The sequence below is a fragment of the Panthera uncia genome, chromosome F1 (genome assembly GCF_023721935.1).
Source record: "Panthera uncia isolate 11264 chromosome F1, Puncia_PCG_1.0, whole genome shotgun sequence".
NCBI lineage: Eukaryota > Metazoa > Chordata > Mammalia > Carnivora > Felidae > Panthera > Panthera uncia.
This window is the reverse complement of record NC_064813.1, coordinates 30,004,457-30,023,512: the sequence shown is the minus strand read 5'-3', so window position 1 is coordinate 30,023,512 and position 19,056 is coordinate 30,004,457. Positions and strand designations below refer to the sequence as shown.

The 19,056-nt window shown below is 39.9% G+C and overlaps 1 long non-coding RNA gene across 2 annotated transcripts in view; it reads right to left on the bottom strand.

Annotated features, from left to right (window-relative positions):
• Positions 1-19,056, bottom strand: part of LOC125925293 (uncharacterized) — a 155,189-nt gene that overhangs the window by 36,835 nt on the left and 99,298 nt on the right. The window contains exons 1-2 of one of the 2 annotated variants that reach the window (XR_007458772.1): positions 9,635-10,364; positions 9,092-9,191 (exon numbers count right to left, since the gene is read on the bottom strand). This is a non-coding gene — a long non-coding RNA (uncharacterized LOC125925293). Of the gene's footprint in view, positions 1-9,091; positions 9,192-9,634; positions 10,365-19,056 lie in introns of those variants that run through there. The other variant, XR_007458771.1, reaches the window with a different exon arrangement.

Below are 19,056 nucleotides of genomic sequence, written 5' to 3'. Positions count from 1 at the left end.
AGAGCCTGGAGCCTGCTTTGGATTCTGTGTCTCCCTCTCTCTGTCCCTTCCCCGTTCATGCTCTGACTCTCTCTGTCTCAAAAGTAAATAAAACATTAAAAAGAATTTTTTAAAAAGTAAATAAACATTGAAACAAAAACAAAAACAGCAACAACAAAACTTAATGGGATTATGCCATAAATGCTCATCTGTATTTTACCTTTTTTTTCAACGTTACAATTAATCCTGAAGATATTTCCATTTTATCACACATAAAGAGCTTATCTCCTAAAGCTCTTTAAAAACTAAAAGAGGTAATTATCATTAACACCAGATCTAGGGTATATTAGGCTCTCAAAAAATGTTAGTTGCCTTCCTCTCTTTCATATAGAAAAGAATCACACGAATTTGTGATTTGATCATGGAGGATTCTACCGTGTAAATACAGATGTAGGTGTGGAAAGTCACAGAATTACAGAAATTAGAGCAATGGCTCTTACAGATGACTTGATTTATGTGGTAGAGACTGTACCCAAACCAAGTCCTTGCTTTCAGCCAACATAACAGTGATGTAGAATAAGCTCTTTTGTTTGAAAGAGACTAGCTTGTTTTTCTCCTAAACATGCGATGATCCAAGGAAGCCGCCTAAAATGAGGTTAGGCAATCTATCACATGACCCAAAGTCACCCAGCTCAGACTCCCATCTGAAAAGTGGAAATTCTGAAAGACGCATGTTTACATCACAACGATGTAGTGAAGGGACAATACAGCAATGCAAAAAAAAGGCTAAGGCTTAAGTTTTGGCAATTCAAGTACTCTGTTATGTAAAAGTCATTTAAAGCACAGAATCATAGAAGTGGAAGGAATCTTAAAGGTCACTGAACCCCTTCATCTTCCAGATAAAGAAACAAACAGGGGCCCAGGGACCAGACTAGGTGTCCCAGATAGAGAGGCACCAGTAGTAAAATCCAGGTCTCCCAAGTCAGTGCTTGGGTTGGACTATGGGCCCCTCTTCCCATAGAATGTTTATTTCCAGTGGCCTGATATTTGCTCATCCTATGCCAAGTTCTCTTCTAAAAATGATTTTATGTCTCTCTTTTCCCTCTACTAATTGAAATTGTAAATCTAATGCAAGGGGATCATGTGTCTTTACTTGAGGAAAATGTTTAGCAGACACCTGAACTATGTAAAGACACTTCCTTTATGAAAAGTGTGGGAAAGTTATGACTGTCCCTCAAATCACTCTGATCCTAGGGTACGAAGATGGAAGAGAAGGTGGGTGTGGAAAGGCAGATATCTCACTGAAACATTCATATTACGCACACACACACACACACACACGCACTAAGGACACCAAGCCTACCAAGCATATAGACAAAAACAGACCATGCCCATTCGAGGGTATGAAACAGAGACTGAAGGAGAAGGAATAAGAGAGGCTTATTTGACTCATTCCAAAATACTGGTAGGATCTATGCTTTCAACAAAAAATTTAAACGTACATTATTGTTGATTATAGGTACAATATTACACAGCAGATCCCTATAGCTTATTCATCTTGCTTAACGAACTTTATGTTTGTTGGTTAGTAAATCCCCATTTCCCCTTCTCGCCAATCCCTGACAACCACCATTCCACTCTTTGATTCTATGAACTTGACAATTTTATATACATCATATTAGCGGAATCATGCAGTATTTGTATTTCTGTAACTGACTTATTTCACTTAGCATAATGTTCTCAAGATTCATCCATGTTATCACATATTGCAGAATTACCTTCTTTAAGCTGAATAGTATTCCCTTGTATGTATATACATTTTCTTTATCCATTCATCTGTTGATAGACAAGTTTTGGCTCTTTCTTTATCTGAGCTATTGTGAATAGTGTTGCAATGAACATAGGAGTGCTAATATTTCTTCCAGATCCTGATTTCAATTCTTTTGGATACTCAGAAGTGGGATTGCTGGGTCATATGGTACTTCTACTGGGAATTTTTTGAGGAACCTCCATAGTTTTCCAAAGCAACTGCACCATTTCACATTCCCACCGAAAGTCTGCAAAGGTTCCAATTTCTCCATAGTCTCATCAACACTTGTCTTTTGTTTTGTGATAATAGCCATTCTGAGAGGTGTGAGGTGATACCTCATTGTGAGTTTCATTTGTTGTTCTCTAATGATTAGTGACACTGAGCATTTTTTCACATACCTATTGGCTATTTTTATGTCTTCTTTGGAGAAATGTCTATTCCAGTCCTTAACATATTTTCTTATCAGATTATTAGGTTGTCGTTGGTATGTTTTTATTATTGAGCTTTATGAGTTCCTCATATATTGTATTAGGATTCTCCAGAGAAACAGTACCAATAGTATATTTACATGTATATTTATACAAGGAGTAACTTATTATAGGAATTGGCTCACATGGTTATAGAGGCTAAGAAGTCCTACAACCTGCCGTCTGCAATCTGGAGAATGAGTGAAGCCGGTGGTATAATTTGGTATGAGTCCAAGTACCTGAGAACCAGGGGGGCTGATGGTAAGGACTAAAGGCTCAAGGGCCAAGAACCATGAGCTCTGATGTGCAAGGGCAGGAGAAAATGTCACAGCTCGAAAAGAGAGAGGATTCACTATTCCTCCACATTTTTACTCTGTTCAGGCCCTCCATGGATTGGATGATGCCTGTCCACTTTGGTGAAGGTGGATCTTCTTTACTCAGTCTACTGATTCAAATACTGAGTTCTTCCAGAAACACCTTCACAAACACACCCAGAAATAATGTCTTACCAGATATCTGGGCATCTGGCTGACATATAAATCAACCTTTTCATATATTCTGAAGATTAGCCTCTTATCAGATATGTGGTTTGCAAATATTTTCTCCCATTCCATAGGCTGTCTTTTCATTCTGTTGATTGTTTTCTTTGCTGCACAGAAACTTTTAATTTCATGTAGTCCCACTTACTTTTGTTTTTGATGTCAGTGCTTTTAGTGTCAATCATTGCCAAGGCCAATGTGATGAAACTGCTCCCTTCTTTTTTCTTCTAGGTGTTTTACGGTTTGGGGTTTTATTTTTAAGTAATCCATTTTGAGTGGATTTTTGTGTATGGTGTAAGAAAAGGGTCCAATTTCATTCTTTTGCATGTGGATACCCAGTTCTCCCAGCACCAGTTGTTAAAGACACTATCCTTTCCCTGCTGTGTATTCTTGGCACCCTTGTCAAAGACCGATTCTCGGTATATACATGGATTTCTTTCCATGCTGGTGGATTCAGCTTGCCAGTATTTTGTCTATATTCATTAGGAGTCTTGGCATGTAGTTTCCTTTTCTGGTGGTATCTTCATCTGGCTTTGGTATCAGGGTAATGCTGACTTCATAAAGTGAATATTCCTTAATCTTCAGGAAGATTTTTGGAAGAGTTTGAGAAATTCTTCTCAATTAATTCTTTAAACATTATAGACTTCATCAGTGAAACCATCTCATCCCGGACCCTGTAAGTTTTGGTATGTTGTTTTCATTTTGTTTGTTCTAAGGTATTCCTAATTTCCTTCTTGATTTCTTCCTTGGCCCAGCAGTTATTCAAGACTGTGTTGTTCAATTTGTACATATTCATGAATTTTCTTCCAGTTTCCTTCTGCTATTGACTTCCAGTTTCATTCCATTATGGTCAGAAAAGATACTTGATATGATTTTAATCTTCTTAATTTGCTAAGACTTGTTTTGTGACCTAATGTGTGATCTACATTGAAGAAGAATCTGCATGCACATGAGCAGGTGTATGCTGCTTTGGGTGGAATATTCTGTATATGTCTGTTAGGTCCATTTGGTCAGTAGTGTTGTTTAAGTCCTCTGTTTCCTTATCGACTTTCTATCTGGATGGTCTATCCATTATTGAAAGTAGGATATCAAAGAATCCTATTTTACTGTATTGTGATTTATTTCTCCCTTCACTTCTGTCAATGTTTGTTTTATATATTTATGTGCTCTGATATTGGGCGCATATATAACTGTTCTTTCTAGTGCTTGATCCTTCAATCATTAATGATGTCCTTCGTCTCATGACATTTTTAAAATTTAAAGTCTATTTTTTCTAATATATGTATAGCTACCCCTTCACTTTTATCATTTACATGGAATATCTTTTTCTTCTCTCTACTTTCAGCCTATGTGTGTCCTTAAATCTGAAGTGGGTTTCTTGTAGACCCAACAGTATACTTTTTTTTTTTTTTTAATCCATTCAGCCACTCTATGCCTTTTGACGGGGAATTCAATCCATCTGCATTTAATCACTGATAGGGAAGACTTTATTATTGCCATTTTGTTAGTTGTTTTCTATTACTCTTTTACTTCTTTTGTCTATTTTTCCTCTGTTTTCCTTTGTAGGTGGCAATACATATTGCATTGGTATGCCTTAATTCTTTTTTCTTTTTCTTTTGTGTAACTGCTATAGGAATTGTGTGTGTGTGTGTGTGTGTATGTGTGTGTGTGAACCTTGGAGTGTACATAAACTATTTTATAGTTGTAAGTCTATTTCTTTAAGATTTTATTTTTAAGTAATCTCTATACCTAATGTGAGGCTCAAACTTGTGGCCTCAAGATCAAGAATTGCATGCTCTTCCAACTGAGCCAGCCAGGTACCCCCGTAACAGTCTGTTTTAAGCTGATAAACTTAAGTTTGGTTATGTATAAAAACTCTATACTTCAACTTCTCCTCCAACACTTTATGTTATTATTGTCACAATTTACATGCATTCATATTGTATACCTTTTAACATATTTTTTAGTTATATTTATTTTTAATACTTTTCTCTTTTAGCTTTTATACTAGAATTAAAATCGACTTACCCACTATTATGATAATACAGTATCCTGTATTTGTCTATGTATTTACCTTTACCACAGTTTCATGTATTCTTATGCTATTATGTTGTTATTTAGCACCCTTTCATTTCAACATGAAGAATTCTCCTTAGCATGTCTTGTAAGGCAGGTCTAATGGTGATGAACTCTGAGCTTTCATCTGTTTGGGAAAGTCTATTTCTCCATCTTTTATGATGGATAATTTTGCTGAGTACAGTATTCTTGGTTGGATTTTTTTTTTCCTTGCAGCACTTTGAATATGTCATTCCACTTCCTTCAGGTCTGCAGGTTGCTGTTGAAAACTTCACTGATAGTCTTATGGGGGGTTCTCTTGTACACACCAAGCTGCTTTTATCTTGTTGCTTTCAAAATTCTTTGTCTTTGACCTTTGACAATTTGATTGTGTCTCAGTGTGGATTTCTTTGTGGTCACTTAGTGTGTTGGGGGCTTCTTGGATCTGGATATTCATTTCCTCCCCCTGGTTTGTTCAGACATTATTTCTTTGAATAAGCTTTCTGGTCCTTTCTCCCTCTCTTCCCCTCTGGGACTTTCATTATACATATATTACTCTGTTTGATGATGCCTCATAAATCCCTTAACTTTTCTTCACTCTCTTTCATTCTTTTTCATTTTGCTCTTTTGACTGAATTACTTCCAATGATTTGTTCTCGAGTTCACACACTCTTTCTTCTGCTTGATTTAGTCTGCTGTTAAACCCTTCTAGTGAATTTTTCAGTTCAGCAATTGTGTTCTTCAGCTCCATGATTTCTGTTTGGTACTTTTTAATATTTTCTACATCTTTGTTGAAATTCCCACTTTGTTCATGCACTTTTCTCTTGATCTCAGTAAGCATCTATGACAGTTATTTTGAAGTCTCTGTCAGGTAAATCCTATAATTCCATTTCATTAGGGTCAGTTTCTAGAAATTAATATTGCTTCCTTGTTTGGAACACCTTTGCCTGATTCTTCATTTTCCTTGTCTGTGTTGGTGTCTGTACATTGGACAAAGCAGGCACCTGCACCTGTGTGCATGGACTGACCTCATACAAGAGAAGACTCCCACTGTCAGCCCTGCCAAAGGTTTGGGGGACTCTATCAACTCTTTCTCTCTACAGGGAGAAGTAGGAAGCATGGGTTTTGTCTGCTCACTCTGTGCTAAGCCAGGGGTGGCGACACAGTTGCATCTATCAGTCCAAACCGCAGTCTCCTTTCTCCCTGCGGTGGCTAGACAGCACCAGACCCATCAGGGCTCCAGGACTGACATCTGTTCACTCCATGCTTAGAAGGAGGGAAGATCCATAACACCTATCAGCCCAAGCTGCTATTTCCATTCTCTCTCAGGTGGCTAGATTCTGCTAGCCCATTAGAGTTCTAAGACTTAAAAGATAGAAACCAGTCCTCTGGGAGCCCCCTGGGAAATGCTGGGGTGCTGAATGCACGAACCAATCTCTCCATCCCTAGGAGAAATGGGGAATTAGGGGTTCTCTTCCTGATTATATAGCACTGTGCTGGGAACAGGGACTCTGGTGAAAAGGGATCCTGAATCTCCCTACTGGCTTTGCTGAGTCTGATTTCATATTCACTTAGGGTGCAAGAGCCTTTCAATTAGTTTCTGGATTTTACATAATGTGAATTTGTTCATGAATTGATGCTGAATTGGTGTGTTTGTGAGAGAAGCAGGATCCAGGGCTTCCTATTTTGCCATCTTGCTAACATCACTCCTGAAAATTCTTGTTGTACAGATTTTTCTAAAGTCAAAATAATTTGCCTAAATTTGGAAAAAAAAATTTTGACAAACAAAAAAACCCCTCTTTGACATCTGTGGTATTTTCTCACTTACAAAACTGATTTCTAAATTTATGACAGTTTTATTTATACAAATACATCATTCAGTATTTCAGAGATCGTGTTTATAAATCATATCAAATTTGAGAAAAGTATTTTTCTCATTTTAAAAAGAGCCAAAAATTAACAACAGTCATAAAAAAATAAAAGAAACATATATTTTTGTAGCAATGACAAATGTTGATTTGGGAAGAAATATTATTTCACTGAATCGTTACTACACAGTAATTTACTTCAGGTCAGAATAAAAATGTCACCATGGGTTCTACTGAGCTACCACAGCATTTTCAAAATTAGTCTTCAATTTCAAGCATTTTAGACTCTCTTAGAGACAACAGAAATTCTACCATAGTAATAACTGACCTGTAAGTGGCAGGAGTGTAGTTTATTACTTTGAAATATAATAAACTTCCCAGAGAAGAGCAGATAATAATACTGCACAAATAGACATCAACTTTTAAGGTTTCAAATTTTAGGATATCAGAGAGATTTAGTTATTTTTGTGTAAATAAACATATTCTGCTAGACACAAAAGAGATTAATAGCAAAAAATGTGAGATTAATAGCAAAAAATGTTTATCTTTCTAAAGGTTAGTTCAAAAGCTATTTTAAAAGTATACTTATAATGCTTGTTCAATAACCAGTGAACTATAGGTTAAATAATGGCAAACACTCAATGAGTTATAAAAATTATACTTGATTTTCCATTAATAATTATTATTCATGGAAAATATATCAGATGAAAGCATAGGGGCTGAATTTTTCAAAACCGGTGACTGTACAGGTGGCACAGCAAATTCTCATTAGTGGTTAGGGGAATATGTGACACAACTGAAAATTCTAGTTAGTTGTCCAAACTTTATAGATTCTAACTAAATACCATCTTAATTATTAATATAAGCTTGGTTATAGGAAATAAGTGCTTATGAAAGACTGCTTGAGGGACACGGTATCCCGAATGCTACCTGTTGAAGGAACAGGGCAATCAGAAAGTTTTCTGTCTAGACTATATTCAGAGCTAGATTAATGGAAGAGCCAGAAAATCCAGCCTAAAGGTACTAAAACATTATTGGAAATGTAATGCATTAGAGAAAAACTGCATTCATCAAAATTCTCTCAGAAATTAAGTAAGGACCCCTGGGTGGCTCAGTTGGTTAAGCATCTGACCTTGATTTTGGCTCAGGTCATGATCTCAGGGTGTGTGGGTTTGAGCCCCACATCAGGCTGTGTGCTGTGTGGAGCATGCTTGGGACTATCTCTCTCACCCTCTCTGTCACAAAATAATAAAAATAAACTTAAAAAAAAAGAAATTAAGACAGGAAAGCATACTCTGATGAGCCATTTGGGGTAGGGCACAAGACCCCAAATGAACATGCCACAAAACTGCCTTTTAATGAGGACAAGTGTAGTTAGAAGAACTTGTTTTGGGGATGCCTAGGTGGCTCAGTCAAGGTTAAGCATCTGACTTCAGCTCAAGTCATGATCTCGTAGTTTGTGGGTTTGAACCCCATGCTGGGCTCTGTGCTGAGAGCTCAGAGCCTGGAGCCTGCTTCAGACTGTGTCTCCCTCTCTCTGTTCCTCCCCCCACTCAGGCTCTGTCTCTCTCTCTCAAAAATAAATAAGCATTAAAAAAGTTTTTTAAACAAAGATAACTTGTTTTGCTTCAACAGGGCTAGTGTGGGGAAAGAGCTAAATTGTTTAGGATAACAGACTAACCTACCAACCTCCTTCTAGCCTCCCATGAAGTTTAATGGGATGTCAATTAATAATATCCACGGGGGGCCTAGGTGGCTCAGTCAGTTGACCATCGGACTCTTGATTTCGGCTGTCATGATCCCAGGGTCATGGGATAGAGTCCCACACTGGGCTCTGCACTGAGCACGGAGTGTCTTTAAGACTCTCTCTCTCCCTCACTCTGCCCCTCCCTCTCTCTCTATAATAAAAATAAATAAATAATAAATAATAATATCCTGACCAATCACAAGCCCTTGGTTTACCTTGGAGAGCACTATTTAGTCCTTACAGAATTGCCTTTACTTACTAATGCTTTGGGGCCATAAGGTACACTGTAAGAAACAGTCACATGAAACACATGTGGGGATACAATTAAGAGCAAAGGATCCTTTTTATAAGATCCACAATAGGTCTTTCAGGAAACAACCACTTTGTTTTTATCGTAAGGACATTAGGCAACTTGCAAGTGGGTATATTTTCCCTTTTGCTTTGGATGCTAGGAGACTTAAGGGCCAGATTTGTTATCCCGTTCTTGAAACTGCACACGTTCAGAGTATGTGTTCTTCTTCCTCTTACTTCTTAGCTCCTAATTTCTTAACTAACTTTTTCTTTCACCTGTACTCCTTCAATTCTTTATTTCAATCTTCCATATTAGGAATATTTCAGAAAGTTACCTTTATTCCTTTGCGACACTAGTTGGAATCCCTGGTGCCAGCATCTCATGCCTTCCTCTTGGTTTCTTCCCTCATTTTGACAAAGCACCCCCTCAGCTTCCTGAGACAAAGGCAAATGAGAAGGATTTTTTTTTTTTTTGAGATCTTGCTTATTTGAAATCATCCTTATTTTACCCTCACCCTTGACACTTTGAGCACAGAAAAGTCTTTTTTTTTTCTGTGCTCTTTGGGGATAAAAAAAAGTAGTATTCTGTTTCATAATGTTCATAATGTAGCTGCTCTAATACCATTGCATTGATCAAATTATTTAACAACTTTAGGAAATCAGAGCAAATAACTGAACCACTGTTTCCTGAACATTAACATATAATATATACAAATTAACACTGCATAAGAGGAAACTTTGGGGTTCTCACTGTATTTTTTTTTCAAAATATTTAGATAGCTATTTTTTCCATTGTTTATATAACTTCCTTACTCCTTTCTCTTTTTTAGTACAGATGCCACGAACCAAGCTAGCTTATATGGGATAATATTACTAACTCTGTTTTTGGTGCCATGCTCTGTTTGTTCTTTCATTCATCATTATTTCAGTCGGTATCTCTCCCCTTGTCAATTTCCCCATCTTGTTTCCTTTCTCTTCACCATTGCCACTCTTATTTCTTTTCTCTGAGAAAAATCCAACAAATCAAAATGTGTAACACATTTTGGGAAACACAAGTTGGGAGAGTAATTATTCCTCTTGAGCCCACAGGTCAGATCCAGCCACCTACATCTTCGTTCTAAAACCGAATTCTCTCCTCTGTCTTAGATAGCAGTGTTCTGTGATTTAAAATACCTTCTTTAAGATTTCAACTCAAAAGAATTAGGCTATGAGCAAGACACTGCCAAGTGCTTTAATCTGAAATCCTCCTGATAGCAGCTCTGATAGGACATGCATTTTACTTTTTTTACTGTGATCTTATAGGTAGGCAAACGGATGCTCATAGAAATTTATTGGCCTGAAGTTTTACAGCTAAATAAATGATAAGGTTGGTATTCAAATGTAGGTCCACATGAAAAGATGCCCAGCATCACTAAGAATCAGGGAAATTCAAATCAAAACCACAATGAGACACCACCTTATGCCTGTCAGAATAGCTAATATCAAAAGGACAAGAAATAACAAGTGTTGGCAAGGATGTGGAGAAAAGGGAACCCTCATGCACTACTGGTGAGAATGTAAATTGTTTCAACCACTATGGAAAACAGTATGAAGATTCCTCAAAAAAATAAAAACAGAAATACCATAAAATTCAGTAATTCTACTATTTACCCAAAGAAAATGAAACTACTAATTTGAAAAGATATGTGCATCCCTATGTTTATTACAGCATTATTTATAATAGCCAAGTTATGGAAGCAACCTAAATTCTTACTGATAGATGAATGGATAAAGAAGATGTTGTATGTATACATACACACACACATGTGCACACACACACACACACAGAAATATTACTCAGGTATAAAAAAGAATGAGATCTTGACATTTGCGATAACATAGATAGAACTAGAGGGTATTATGCTAAATGAAATAAGACAGAGAAAGACAAATACTGTATGATTGCACTTGTATGTGGTATCCAAAAACCAAAATAAATGAACAAGCAAGCAGGCAGAAAAACAAAAAAACCCTAGAAACAGACTCCTACATAAAGAGAAAAAGACAGGTGGTTGCCAGAGCGGCGGGTGTTGAGGAGAGGAAGGCAAAATAAATGAAGGAAATTAAGAGATGAACATTTCCAGTTATAAAATAAGTCAAGGGGATGAAAAGTACAGCATAGGGAATGCAGTCAATAACGTTGTTATAACGTTATGTGGTGACAGATGGTAACTACAGTTATGGTGGTGAGCATAGCATAGTGTATAGAATTGTTAACTCACTAGTGAGTTGCAGAGATGAAACTAATGTAACATTGGATGTCAACTATACTTCAATTAAAAAAAGGATGAAAGAGGGGCACCTGGGTGGCTCAGTCGGTTGAGCGTCCCACTTCGGCTCAGGTCATGATCTCACGGTTCATGGGTTTGAGCCCTGCGTCGGATTTTGTGTTAACAGCTCAGAGCCTGGAACCTGCCTCATATTCTGGGTCTCCCCCTCTCTCTCTGACCCTCCCCCACTCATGCTGTCTCTGTCTTTCAAAAATAAACATTAAAAAATTAAAAAGAGGCGCCTGGGTGGCTTAGTTGGTTAAGCATCTGACTTTGGCTCAGGTCATGATCTCACAGTTCGTGGGTTTGAGCCCCCTGTCGGGCTCTCTGCTGACAGCTAGGAGCCTGGACCCTGCTTTGGATTCTGTCTCCCTCTCTCTCTGCCCCTCCCCCACTCACAGTTTGTCTCTCTCTCTCTCTCTCTCAAAACTAAGTAAACATAAAAAAATTCTTTAAAAAAATTTAAAAAAAGGATGAAAGAAATTTAGATCCAACTCTAAAACCTAGGTTTTTAACTGACTTTTAAGTTTTAACCTAGCATTACCAATACTCTCAATGTTTATTTGAGAAAATCCAAGTCATTCTCCAATCCCTCTCTGCTCAGCTTGAAACAACTTAAAAGTTCTTTCATTCAACATTAGGCTTCTTCTGTATGGAAGAGATGGTAATAAACAATGAAGATGACATAGTCCTTGCCCTTAACTTACTTATTTCAGAAGGACAGGAAGAGTATTCTATTTTTAATATTCACTGAAAAGACGAAAATACAAGCTAGCAAAAGAAAATGCTTTAAGGACTTAGTTATACCAAGATATTTGAGATGGACATATGGCGAAGAAAGGTAAACATACTACATCATGAAGATGGAATAAAACAATAAAATCAGAGGCGCCTGGGTGGCTCAGTCGGTTGAACATCCAACTTCAGCTCAGGTCATGATCTCACAGTTCATGGGTTTGAGCCCTGTATTGGGCTCTGTGCTGACATCTCAGAGCCCAGAGCCTGGAGCCTGCTTCGGATTCTGTGTCTCCCTCTCTCTCTGCCCCTCCCCTGCTCACACTCTGTCTCTCTCTCTCAAAAATAAACATTAAAAAAAATTTTTAAATCAATCTTTCACTTCGTTTTAACACTTCTACCCAATAACTTTTGAGTAATATATTCAAAAACTTAGGTTTGTTTCAATTACATTTGCTTTCCCACTAAAGTTATAATCTAGTTTACAACAACAATGGCCCAAGGCTAGTGTATCAGGCATGTTTTTAAATGTCTTATTTCATTAATTTTATTTAAAATTTCATTGTCAGGATAAGAGATTAACTAAAAGGGGCACAAGTGAACTTTCTGGGGTGGTAGTAATGTTCTCTCTTGATTGTGGAAATGCTTATATGGCTGTGTCAGAATTCATAGAATTTTACACCTAAAAGAATGAATTTTACTGCATGTAAATTACCTCAGCAAACCTGATTTAAAAAAAACAAGCATTAAACCTTAACTACCCAGCTAAAAATAAAATAAAATTTAAAATATAGTTTACAATTTAGGTATAAAACAAATCCTATTTACAGGAGTGAAGCCAATCTAGTAATTTTTGTATTTATTTATAACACTAATAATCTAATTGGGTATTAATCAATATGATAATATCAACATTTAAAATAGGATATAAGAAAAATGTTACGAGATTTTTTTTAAGGATTTGGATTGCGAAACCTTTATCATAACCATAAGGTCACTAAGACAATATATATTTTTTAAATCTCAAAATAATCTAAGTCTGTTAAAAATTTCAATGATTTAAACTTCCAGAATATCACCATAAATGCTGCTTACCGAATATGCTAGAAATTCTACATTTAATAGATTCTTGTTAAGCACAAAGAATCACCAGCTAGCTTTATTACTTGATAGATTCTACTGTGTCCTAAAACTAACTGTAGCTCAGCTTCTAAAAAAATGCAAAGGCAAAGACAGGATTGTTTTCAACAAACCTGGGTTTAGAAAGACAACAACAACACTATTAAAAACACAGGATGGGGTAACTAAGTGATGTCTCCTCTTTATTAAGGTTTCAATAGATGAAAATGCACCCAAGAAACCATTTACAAAAGACCCAGCCTCATAATTGTTTTACAGACCAAAGTCACTTGCCTATCTTTGGAATGTAGCTTGTAAAAACAGTACCAAATTACAAATCAAACTTCTCAACTTAGATTTTTAGGATCCCTACTTTAATACTCTGTTTTTATTCTATCAGATAATCCAAGTCAGTTTAAATTAAGAGGACTAATGTTAATTCCAGCCCTGCAAACCCTGGAATAAACGTACTGTGTAACAGAAGTTTTTCATTTTGATTCAATGCATATAATTGTGGCAGATGTCATTTATCAACCAAAAAATATGCACTTGACTTTTTTCTAATATGGAAGGCAAGTGTCTTTTAATTTGCGGCTGTAATAAAAATGCCCTTTATGTGAGTTGTGCTTGGTAAATTAACTTCTAGAAGAATGGAACAGTATCTTCAGTGATAACTTAGTATCTGTAACATCTGTTAACAACTGTCCTCTCCCAATACCATCTCAACATTTTTGGTTTTAAAAGCTAGACAGCCTCAACCATATCTTTTGACTATCAATAAAATCTGATTTTGTCCATCTCTAGTGTTCTCTAATGTTTTGAACTTTAATAATATGTAACAAAAAAAAACGAATAAAAATTCAAAGTATTACTTTGCTGGGAATGGCCACGTTCTGGATATTAAAGGACAACTAATTTGCTAAGAACAAATGCTCTGAGGCTGTTCGTGAAAAAATGAAGAATGAGTGGTTATTAGGACATCTATGATATCTATAGAAGGTGCCCTAGGATGTAACAGAAAAGCGCCAACTAGGTAAAAAAAAGAAAAAAAATTAAGATGACAGTGACAATGATAGCAGGAATGAGTCAAGAGTAAGCAATAGCAAGTTTGGTCAGTAGAGAGAAGGGAAGGTCATGGGCTCACTGGATTGGTGCCCTTCAAAGAGGACATGAAGGGAACCGAACAAGGAATCAGGTAGGATGTGCTTGTGTGGAGGGAATCAGTTCAAAGTGTTAAGTGAATACAAAATTAGAAAGCTTGGAATATAATTAGAAAGCTGGAATGGCTTTCTTGTATGTTGTATGTGCTATTGGGGAAGGGGATCCTGAGCTTGGTTACTGGCATTTAAACACCTGCCCTAATTAGGTGTGTTCATCACGTGTGAGTGGAATGAACTGTGACAGACATTCCTTCCAGATGAGGAGGGGAAGGCAGGCCCAGGGTTAAAGCTACTTTGTGAATCTTAGAGTAGGAGGAAGACATTGTGACTAACATTAAGAGCATGAGCTTTGGAAATCAAATAGATCTGGATGATGGTTAACAAATTTATTAAATTGGGCCACAGGGTGGTCAGATGTTTGGTCGAACATTATCCTGGGTGCTTCTGCGAGAGTGTTTTTGGACGAGATTAATATTTACATTGGTAGACTAAGTAAAGTAGTTGCCCTCCATAACATTGGTGGGCCTCATACAGTCAGTTGAAGGCCTGAGAAAAACAAAAAGGCTGACCCTCTCCCCAGTAAGAGGGAATTCTTCCTTCCTGAAGGCGTTGGAACATCAGCTTTTTCCTGCCTTTGACCTGGAATGGAACCATTATCACTGGCTCTGCTGGGTTTCCATCTTGCCAAGTCACCCTGCAGATCTTTGGACTTGCCAACCTTTGTACTTATGTGAGCCAATTCTTTATAATAAATCTCTGAGATTATACACACACACACACACACACACACACACACACACAGATTAACTGAAATAATTCCATAAAGCATCGAGCACAGGGCACATAGTGCTCAACAAATGGAAGTTATTTCTATTATTATGATTATGATTACGATTATTATTATAGAAAGCTCTATTTTGAGAAAAAAATCCAGGTCAAACAGTGCCTAAAAGTGGTGAGGAGGGTGGTGTGAAAAGAAGTAGGAATTGTCAAAACTGAATGTAGCCAATAGCAAAGTGTCCCTTGGTCTTTTCTTCTAGCTTTCTTTCTTCTGTTTTCATGAAAGTTACTTTCTGCCTTTCATCACACTTGTGTAACTCCTTGTGTGGGAAAATTTAGCTGAACCATGTTCTAAAACCCTAACTAAAACCTTGTTAAAAATCTTCCACATACACATTACTCTTTCTTGACTTAATTAAACAATGGATATTAAAATGTAGCCCTTCTGGGGAGCCTGGGTGGCTCAGCTGGTTAAGTGGCAGACTTCGGCCCAGGTCATGATCTGTCAGGGTAGGCATGAAGTTATCATTGCACAGAAATAAATGTATTTCAATGTAAGACACTCCCATTTAGCAACCAGTCTTAACTATCCACAGAAGAAGAGAGATTCTGAAATTCCTAATTTTTTTTTAAAATGAAGACTAGTCAACTCCCCTGTGACAAGGACCTAACTAATGTCAAGTGTGTGGATTACAGTTATGGCCCGAGAGCAGGACAAAGTTCTACAATCCCCAATCTAAAGGTACACCCATCACTTAGATCCCAACATAATTTAGGGTTTGTTTTATTTTCTTTGGCTCCCTTCTCATGGGTGATGGGAGTGGTGGGAGTGGGGGGGGGGGTTGAGTTAGGGTGGGCTTAGAAAAGAAGTAAACTGTGTTCCTACAGCAACTATATATGTTTGCAGCTCAATCCCCTCAGCTATAAAAAAAAACAAAAAACAAAAAAACAACTCCCTTCGCAAAATGTGCAATCTACTTTGGGAAACCCACATTTATTCAATGAAACAAAATACTCTGAAAAAACGTTAACAGTGCTCTAGATGCCAAAGATACAAAGGCACCAGCCCGTAGACCCAAGAGCTTAGTCTAGTGGGAGAAACAAACACTTAAGCAAACAATGACAGTATAGCGAACAATAAGTAACAGATGTAGTAGCTCAAAGAGAGCAGGTACATCTTGGGGGCAGGGAAGACTTTACAGAAATGCAAACAGGCCGCCTACAGGATGCAGGTGGCCTGTTCCAAGGGTAAGTCTTTTTAAAAGCAAAAACTCAACTTCCGGACTGAAAATCTTAATTTCTGAATGTGAGAACTTTTATGTTAAGGTCCCTACACATTACATATATAAAGAACAATAGCCTACACAAAGGGAAATTAGCTCAGTTTGAGAATGTGATTCATCATCATTCACACCTGCTCCCCTTAAGTCCCTCCCCAAACAGGCATTACATTAAGGAAAATGTTGTAGCAACTGTACAATATTAGGAAAAAGAGTCTTCTGCAGCTATATGAACAATACAAAACAGTAAGCCTACTTCTGGATGGATCTGTTAGATCCCACACTGTCCGCCCTTTTTCAGCTGTGTTAAGATGGACACGGAAGGGGAATAAAGCCCTCAACGCTTGCAGTTTCCATACGTATATCTGAAAATCTCCACCTTTACACGTTTGGAGTTAGGGGTTTCTGTCATTCATTCAGGTCATCATCAACAAAGTTACCTTGATTCCACAATTTCTAAGACAAGAACATACGAAAAACTCAAGGTAATGGCCTTCGAAAACTTGAAATAATAAATTTTTAACGGCCCACCCGTTAGAAAACGTTCCATTTATCACATGACTTTCTCAGTTGGCCATTATATTTAACACTTCTGTAGTATCTGACACTCCATCTAACAAGGTCAAAAGCTTCATGAACATTGTTTAAGAAGCTGCCTACGAAGACAAACCCTGTGAAACCCGAGGATGCCACACCAACAACGGAATGCAGGTCACTGTGACGTGGCCCACCGCTCTGCAAAGTCAAAATCGCAGTTCACTTTACGCTGACAGAGCATCTTTCCACGACTTTTCCCTCCCCCCCCCCCCCCCGCGAGAACGGGGGGAGTGTCGGTTTCCCAAGGTGTCTGGGGCTACTTTCTTTAAAACGAGGATTTAATGTTTCCTGAAGGTCACCTTGGTACGCCCCTGGCTCATGCCCCCCGGCTCCTCTGGACGGGAGCCTGCGGTTTTGTGGCATCAGCTCTGGCTCCTCATCCGGTGACCTTCAGGCCCCTGTGGCTGGGCTGACCCTAGAACGGCCACAGTCCCTCCCACCGCCACGCCGAATTCGGAAGGAGGTGTCCCGGGAAGCCCCCCCACCCCCAACAAGCGCTGATGGTGACGCCGGCCATGCCCGGGGGGGCCCCCGAGTTCGGAAACGCTAAGCGATGGCCCCACATGGCCACTGAGAACTGGGCCCCGACGGCTCGGGCCCCGCGCCTATTCGGACCTCAGCCCACACCACACCCTGGGAGAACTTTCCAGAACCCTGGACTCTCCGGGAAGTTCCGAGTCGCCGAACAGGCGGAAACGGGGGCTCGTTTACTGAGCGCCTGCTTGGAGGCTGGGCGAGCGCGGGGCCGGGCTTGCACGCGGGAGACCCTCGGAGCGCTGCGCCGCGGGGGCGCCCGCGCTCCACCCTCCGGCCGGACCCTCGGCTTCCAGGAGGCCCTCCGGCGGGGCGAGCAGGGACGGAGAGAGCCGCCCCCCCAGCCCACCTACTCCCCTCGGCCGCTTTTACCTCGCCCGACCCCACCGAAACCGCCGAGCTAAACTTAGAAACCGGCGCGGCGCGCGCTCACGTGCGCTCCGCCGCGGGCGGGGGGCGCGGCCCGGGTGAGTCACGGCCCCGCCCCCACTCGCCGAGGACGCGGTGACGTCAGCCGTTTCCCCGAAGGGTGACGTCAGCGCGCCTCGCGGAGGCCGTGAGGCTCCCGTAGAACGTTCACTGAGTTTCGATGCCTTAAAGGGACCAGGCGTCGGATCGTGAAAGATCTGGGGCGATGACTCCACTCACCCAACCGTGGGGTCAGAGCCCATCTTCTAGCCCTTTGTACTGAGAAGTGTTGGCTGTTGAGATGGTGATGAAAAAAAAGGAGTGCAACTGAGCCTCATTAAAGCTGCTGGAAGCCCCAGAACCTCCTCCTGGAAGCCCTCCTTGATTAGTCAGAATCTGATCTTGACCCAAAGGTCAGGGAGTTTTCCGTGGCCCTTGACTCCCAACCCCTTCACTTACAATCCCTCCTCATAGTCTTCTATGCCTGCTGGCAGAGAAAAGCTGTGGTTTGGGTGTTTATTTAATAATCCATCAGTTGGGCCAGGTTGGCCCATTTATCACTGTTTTCGACTGCGTCCAAACCTTTGTTGGTCACGTGGCCTGTAACATGTTATTTACCTCTGGGTGTGAAATTGGTGGACCGATCTCCAAACCGTCCCCCGACGCTACTGTTGCTGTGGAAGCTTCTGGGACAAGAACCCTGTACAGCACTTGGTCATTCAACAGTATCACAGCCTCCCAGGGAGGTTTGCTATGCTGAGGTTTCCCATGAGGCAGGTATTTTCATTATCCTCCTTGGCCCCCTCCTTCAATCCTCATACCTCCTCTCCGAGGTAGGGGCTATTGTCCCCATTCTGACATTGAGGAGGAAGGAAGTGGAGGCAGGGCAAGAGTCAGTATGTTTCACAGCTGAAGAATGGCAAGCTGGAAACCACTCCCAGGTCGGTTGGACCCCCAAGTCCATGTTTTTGGTGTTAAAGGTGAGGTGTGAAATACGTCTTATTTTGTATGTTGAGTCCCCCAGAACCACTTTCCCCTCATAATGCAAGCCCAGCGCCTCTGAAAGAGTAACCCGCTGCATGCCAGAGGATCCCCAGAGAAGGCCAGGCCCCAAGGCTAAGGCAGTGAGGAGGCACTCACTCCCAGATGCTCATCCTGCCCTTGCAGGACCCCGAGGGCGAGTGCCCCCTTGAGGGTTGCCCCCAAAGTACCTCACTCGCCGCACTCTAGTCCCAGCCCTACCAGGCCTACCCTTGACTCTGTGAGTCCTCTCCTGAAACTAGACAGCCCATCCCGCTTAATCAAAGTGTCCTCACCTGGCACGCCCAATGCAGAAGAAACACCTCGTTTCTCCTCCCACGATCCCCTCCCTAGAAAG